This window comes from Berghia stephanieae, chromosome 1, assembly GCF_034508935.2.
Source record: "Berghia stephanieae isolate SIO BIC M18660-M18661 chromosome 1, UCSD_Bste_1.3, whole genome shotgun sequence".
Classification (NCBI taxonomy): Eukaryota; Metazoa; Mollusca; class Gastropoda; order Nudibranchia; family Aeolidiidae; genus Berghia; species Berghia stephanieae.
In genome coordinates this window covers 57,696,821-57,702,692 of record NC_088360.1, presented here as the reverse complement: position 1 = coordinate 57,702,692, position 5,872 = coordinate 57,696,821, and the positions used below count along the sequence as shown (strand labels likewise).

General features: G+C 33.4%; 1 long non-coding RNA gene across 1 annotated transcript in view; it reads left to right on the top strand.

The window, feature by feature from the left end:
- Positions 1-4,841, top strand: part of LOC144964343 (uncharacterized) — a 7,569-nt gene extending 2,728 nt beyond the window's left edge. The window contains exon 3 of the long non-coding RNA XR_013643814.1: positions 4,572-4,841. This is a non-coding gene — a long non-coding RNA (uncharacterized LOC144964343). The remainder of the gene's footprint in view (positions 1-4,571) is intronic.
- Positions 4,842-5,872: the final 1,031 nt, after the last annotated feature.

The following is a 5,872-nucleotide window of genomic DNA, read 5'->3' as shown; positions in this document are numbered from 1 at the left end:
TATCATCTTTATTATTACCGAGCATATTCAAAGAGGCAATCGTTAAACCTTTATTTAAAAAGCCTGAACTCAATATCAACAATTTTAAAATAAAAATCGTCCAGTCTTCAATTTGCCCTTTCTCTCCGACATTCTAGAACAGGTTGTCTTGAATCAATTGTTAGATCAAATTGAATCAAATGATATAAGAGAGTCATTCCAATCGGCATACAAAGTTCTACACAGTATAATAGTACCAAACCGGCACGTTTAAGGATAACGGATGATTTCCTACTTGAAATAGACAACAGGAAGATTGTCGTTCTCGTCCTTCTTATATGTATCTTCTGCCTTGACACGATCGTCCATAAAATCCTTGATGATCGATTTCAAAACAGTTTTCGAATAAAACGGACCGTCCTAAATTAAATACATTTTTATCTGACAGGTTGCCTACAGAAAGTGAGAGTAAGAGAAGAAATATCAGACACCAGGAACCTCAAATTATTATGGAGTCCCGCAAAGCTCTGTACATTATATACGCGGCCACTACCAAAATTCTAAGAGAAGATACCTAATATTAATTACTATCTTTACGCAGACGACATACAAACATATGGCATGTGAACAAAGTGATCTAAGTCAAACTAAAAGTGCGTAATGTAAAAATTGGATGACAAAAAAAAAAATGAATTAAGTTTAGTAATGGAAAGACTGTCGTTCTCTTTTCAGGTCATCCCAATAATACAAAGACTATTGAAAATATCAAATATTACATAAATGGCTTGATTGGGCAAAGTTCACCCACAGTTAAAATTTTCGGCATCTTCATGGATGGGGAATAAGACATTACACCGGCACATAAAATCTCTTCCTCAATGCACAAATTTCCAACTTATTCTAATTGGTAAAATTAGAAACTGCCTAAATACAGATGTGTCAAAAACCTTGATTACAACATTGGTTCTTTCAAAACTAGACTTTTGTAACTCTCTCTTTTTTAACATCACCGGCGAGATAAAGCCCAGGTTGCAAAGAATTCAAACAATATTACAAGATTAGTCCTTAAATGCAGCAAGAATAATGCGTCATCTCTGCTAATACCAAAAGAACTTGAGTGGCGAATAAGGAGCGAATATTGTACTACAAACTTCTGGTATGGTGTTTTAAATGTCTGAAAACATGTCAACCAACTTCTCTTTACGATAAACTGCAGTTGTATACACCAACCCGATCCCTTCTCTCGTGACCCGATGGAAATCGCCTGTTTACTCAAGGAAAGAGCTCTTATGACGTGTCATGTGGAGAGGATTATTTCTAGAAACTCACCCAATATTCTGGAGCAAACTCCCAAAAGAATTACGACATGATTCATTATAAGATATGTTTGAAAAGCGAATTAACCCTTTGTCCCTTTCCAAATTTAATTGTTAATGCCCACGCTAAGCGGTCTAAGCACTTCCACATGGCATGGTAGAGCGCTCAATAAATACAATGCGTTATTATTATTATTATTATTATTATTATTATTATTATTATTATTATTATTATTATTATTATTATTATTATTATTATTATTATTATTACTATTACTATTATTAATATTATTATTATTATTATTATTATTATTATTATTATTATTATTATTATTATTATTATTATTAATATTATCATTATTATTATTATTATTATCATCATCATCATCATCATTATTATTCTTATTGTTATTATCAGTAGTATAACATAACATATGGTATAGGGCACAATAGGATAAGATCCCTTGAATGCCCTTAATATTAATAGTAATGCCATAAATCTATTGATTAAATATTACAATAATGATACACTGGTAAAGATAGTATTTCAACTTAAATACACTCATGTAAATGTGGTGTACAAACATATATCTTTAACCGTGACATGCAAACCACACACACACACACACACACACACACACACAAACACACACACAAACGCATATAGAAGATAACCATAATAATATAACAATGCATAACATATACATACAAGACTGAAAGCCATGTCAACAGTAGTGCAAAAAAGTAGTATTCCTCATATATAAATCTCCCGTCATATAATTCCCTGTCTCCTAACACCTTGAAATAATCTATCGATTTTGCATTCTTTGTTTCAAATTTCAAATTGTTCCATTTCTGGACAATACAAATACCGAACCAGTTTTGTCTTATGTTTGTTTTGCATCTAGAGACAAAAATCTTAAACTTGTCCCCTCTAGTAAAAGTAATATTAGAAAATGAAAAAAAAAAATCAGAAAAGTCTATCCTATCCAGGCAATGTACCAATCTATAAACCTGAATTCAATCCCCACGAATTCTTCTATATTTCAAACTTGGTAAGTCAAGAAATTCTAACCTTTCCTTATAAGATAAATACTGTATTGCATAAATCTTTTTGGTAGCTCTCCTCTGTACACTTTCAATACTAATAGATTGTCTTTTATATAATGGGCTCCAGATGCAATTTCCGTATTCTAGAATTGGTCGAACGAGCGATTTATACAAAAATAAAAAAATTGGTTTTATCAAGAGTTATAAAGATTCTATATATTATTCCCATCATTCTGTTTGCACGGCTTACACAATTATCAATATGTACATCAAAATTCAAAAGTGAATCAAACTCCCACATCCTTTTCATAAGGCACAACTGAAAGTAGATTTGACATAGAAGTATCGGTAAAATAATTATGACATGGATTATTTTTTCCTATATGTAATACTTGACATTTCGAAACATTAAAATCCAAATGCCATGTTGTAGACCATTTGAAAAGTGAAATTTTGTAAAATGTTATGATGTTCAATTGTACTATAGATCTTTGTATCGTCTGCAAACAGTTTGCAGGCTGAATGTATGCCACATAGTAAATCATTTTTATATAAAAGAAATAAAAGTGGTCCCAATAGGCTTCCTTGGGGTACACCGCTAATTACATTCTTAAAATCCGACCCCACCCCATTGACAATGACTCTTTGTATTCGATTATTAAGAAAGTCTTTAATCCAGTTAAAGATATTCCCTTTAAATCCATATGCTTTTAGTTTAATGAATAATCTCTCATGTGGCACAGAATCAAAAGCCTTACGGAAATCAAGATAAACAACATCAATGCATTGATCACGATCAATTAACTTGGTAAAATCCTCCATCACCTGTAAAAGTTGAGTAATGCATGATCTCGTTGATCTAAAACCATGCTGGTTATCGTTTAGCATCGTATTACTTTCAAGACAGTCCATTATTCGGTCTTTCAAGATAGACTCCATAACATTACAGAGTAAGATAGACTCCATAACATTACAGAGTATGCATGCTAAGCTGATGGGTGTATAGTTTGCAGCATCCAATTTGCTGCCCTTTTTATGAATGGCAGTAACATTGGCTTGTTTCCATTCAATGGGTATGGTACCAGATTCAAAAGACTTATTATATATTGTTGATAGCGGCTGTGATATTTCAAAGGCCACTTCCCTCAGTAATCGGGGATGAAGGGAATCGGGTCCCGTGCTTTTAGTCACGTCTAAATTCAACAATTTGGCAAGTATGTCTTCTTGTGTAGAATAAAAATCGGGAACGTTTAATTGATTTGTAACATTGAAAGTTGGTATATTTGTAGTTAGTGTCTTCTTGAACAAACACAGATGAAAAATAATCATTTAAAACATTAGCTTTATTTATATCAGAAGTAACCTTGGTACCATCATCTTTCATCAAGACACTAACACCTGGTTTTCTTTTCAACTTTCTGTTGACATATCTCCAAAAACCTTTCGGACTATTCTTACATTCGTGTGACAATGTACATTCATATTTTGTCACAGCATTTTGAACCGTGTATATGGTGTTATTTCTAACCTTGACATAATTATGAAAATTATTTGTTGTAGGATACTTTTTGAACTTCTTGTACAATTTATGTTTCTTATTGATTGTACGTTTAACGCTTTTTGTCAACCACAATGGTTTATTAGATCTAAAATTTTTATTACGTCTTAATGGAATATGTTTAGATTCTATACATTTTAATTTGTCTTTAAAAAAACACCCACGCTTCATTCACACCGTAGCCTTCAAGAGCATCTCAATTCACGGCATACAGGTCTTATCCTCATCATCATCATCATCATCATCATCATCATCATCATCATCATCATCATCATCATCATCATCATCATCATTATTATTATTATTATTATTATTATTATTATTATTATTATTATTATTATTATTATTATTATTATTATTATTATTATTATTATTATTATCACTATCATTATTGAGGTTGGTGTTATTGTTATCATCATCATCATCATCATCATCATCATCATCATCATCATCATCATCATCATCATCATCATATTCACCATCATCATTTTCACTATCATTTTCATCATGAGTATGATAGTTGATTAACTGAGAAAGATTTTAAATTAATTTTTGTATAGTTATTTCCTCATAAAAAACCGATGAAAATCATCCTAACCATCTTATATCAATACGATTGGTATCATCATTCATAATAACTATCAATGAGCTATTGATTATTTTCACAGAAGAATGTGATGGGACTTCATTAGCCGCGTGTGATGAAGTTCTTATTTCAGATACTACGGGAAACAATGAAATGCTAAAATGTACCGAAGCCAGTGTAAAGAATTATAAGAGTTGTATGGAGAATCTGGGACAAACATGTTGTGTCGATAACAATAAGTTACAATCCAAGTGTTCTAAATGTCATGTGTTCTGGTAATTTCCAACCTCATGAGATTGAAAATTTGACAGAGAACTAAATCGAATTGTGTCATCTGGATATTAAAAACCAATCCACAACACATGACTTTGTGCTCTTCATTTGTTCCGTTTTACCTACAAGCGACTCTGGAAAAGCTCGTATTAAAAAATCTGGCCAGAAAACTTGTCCTACTTATCGATCTTTGAAGTATGTGTTTTCTGGTCAATTCTTTAAATACGACTTTTCCAGAGAACAGCAGTAATCTTGGTAAAATAAAACACATCTGGCATCTATCTTGCATTATGTTGGAATGATCTAAAAAAATGTAACAAAATTACTCCCTTGCGATTCCCCGTGTGGTGTCCGGGGTCCCTCAACTGAGAGGGTCAAGAATAGCTCAACGCCAAGCCAGCGTGTCGTAAAAGGCGACAAAACCGAAAGGACTCTGCTGACCCGATGACGTTTTCGCCAAACAAGCAGCTTCAAATTGCGTCGTGGAAAGTTCGCACCATGTATGAAGCAGGAAAAAGCTCTCAAGTTGTGACTGAGATGAGAAGATAAAGGCTGCATATACTTGGAGTAAGCGAAATTCACTGGATACAATCCTGACAGAAACACCTCAAGTCTGGGGAGAAGATTTTATATTCAGGGAGAGGGGATGGGATTCATACACAGGGAGTAGGAATAATTCTAAGCAAGTTTGCCCAGAAGTCACTGATAGGATGGGAACAACACGGAGAAAGGATCACCATGGCGTCCTTTACAACACGGAGTAAGAAGATCAGCATGAACATTGTACAGATCTATGCCCCAACAAATGATGCAACAGATGAGGACAAAGATACATTTTATAGTCTGCTACAACAAGTCATTGACAAGTTGCCAAGGAAAGACATCAACATATTGATGGGAGATGCTAATGCTAAAGTGGGACAGGATAACGTCGGTTATGAAGGTATCATGGGACGTCATGGCATGGGTGAAATGAACGATAATGGTGAGAGATTTGCAAATTTCTGTGCATTCAAAAGTTTGGTGATTGGAGGATCAGTGTTCCCCCATAAGAGGATCCACAAAGCAACTTGGGTCTCACCAGATGGTGTGACAGAGAATCAGATTGAC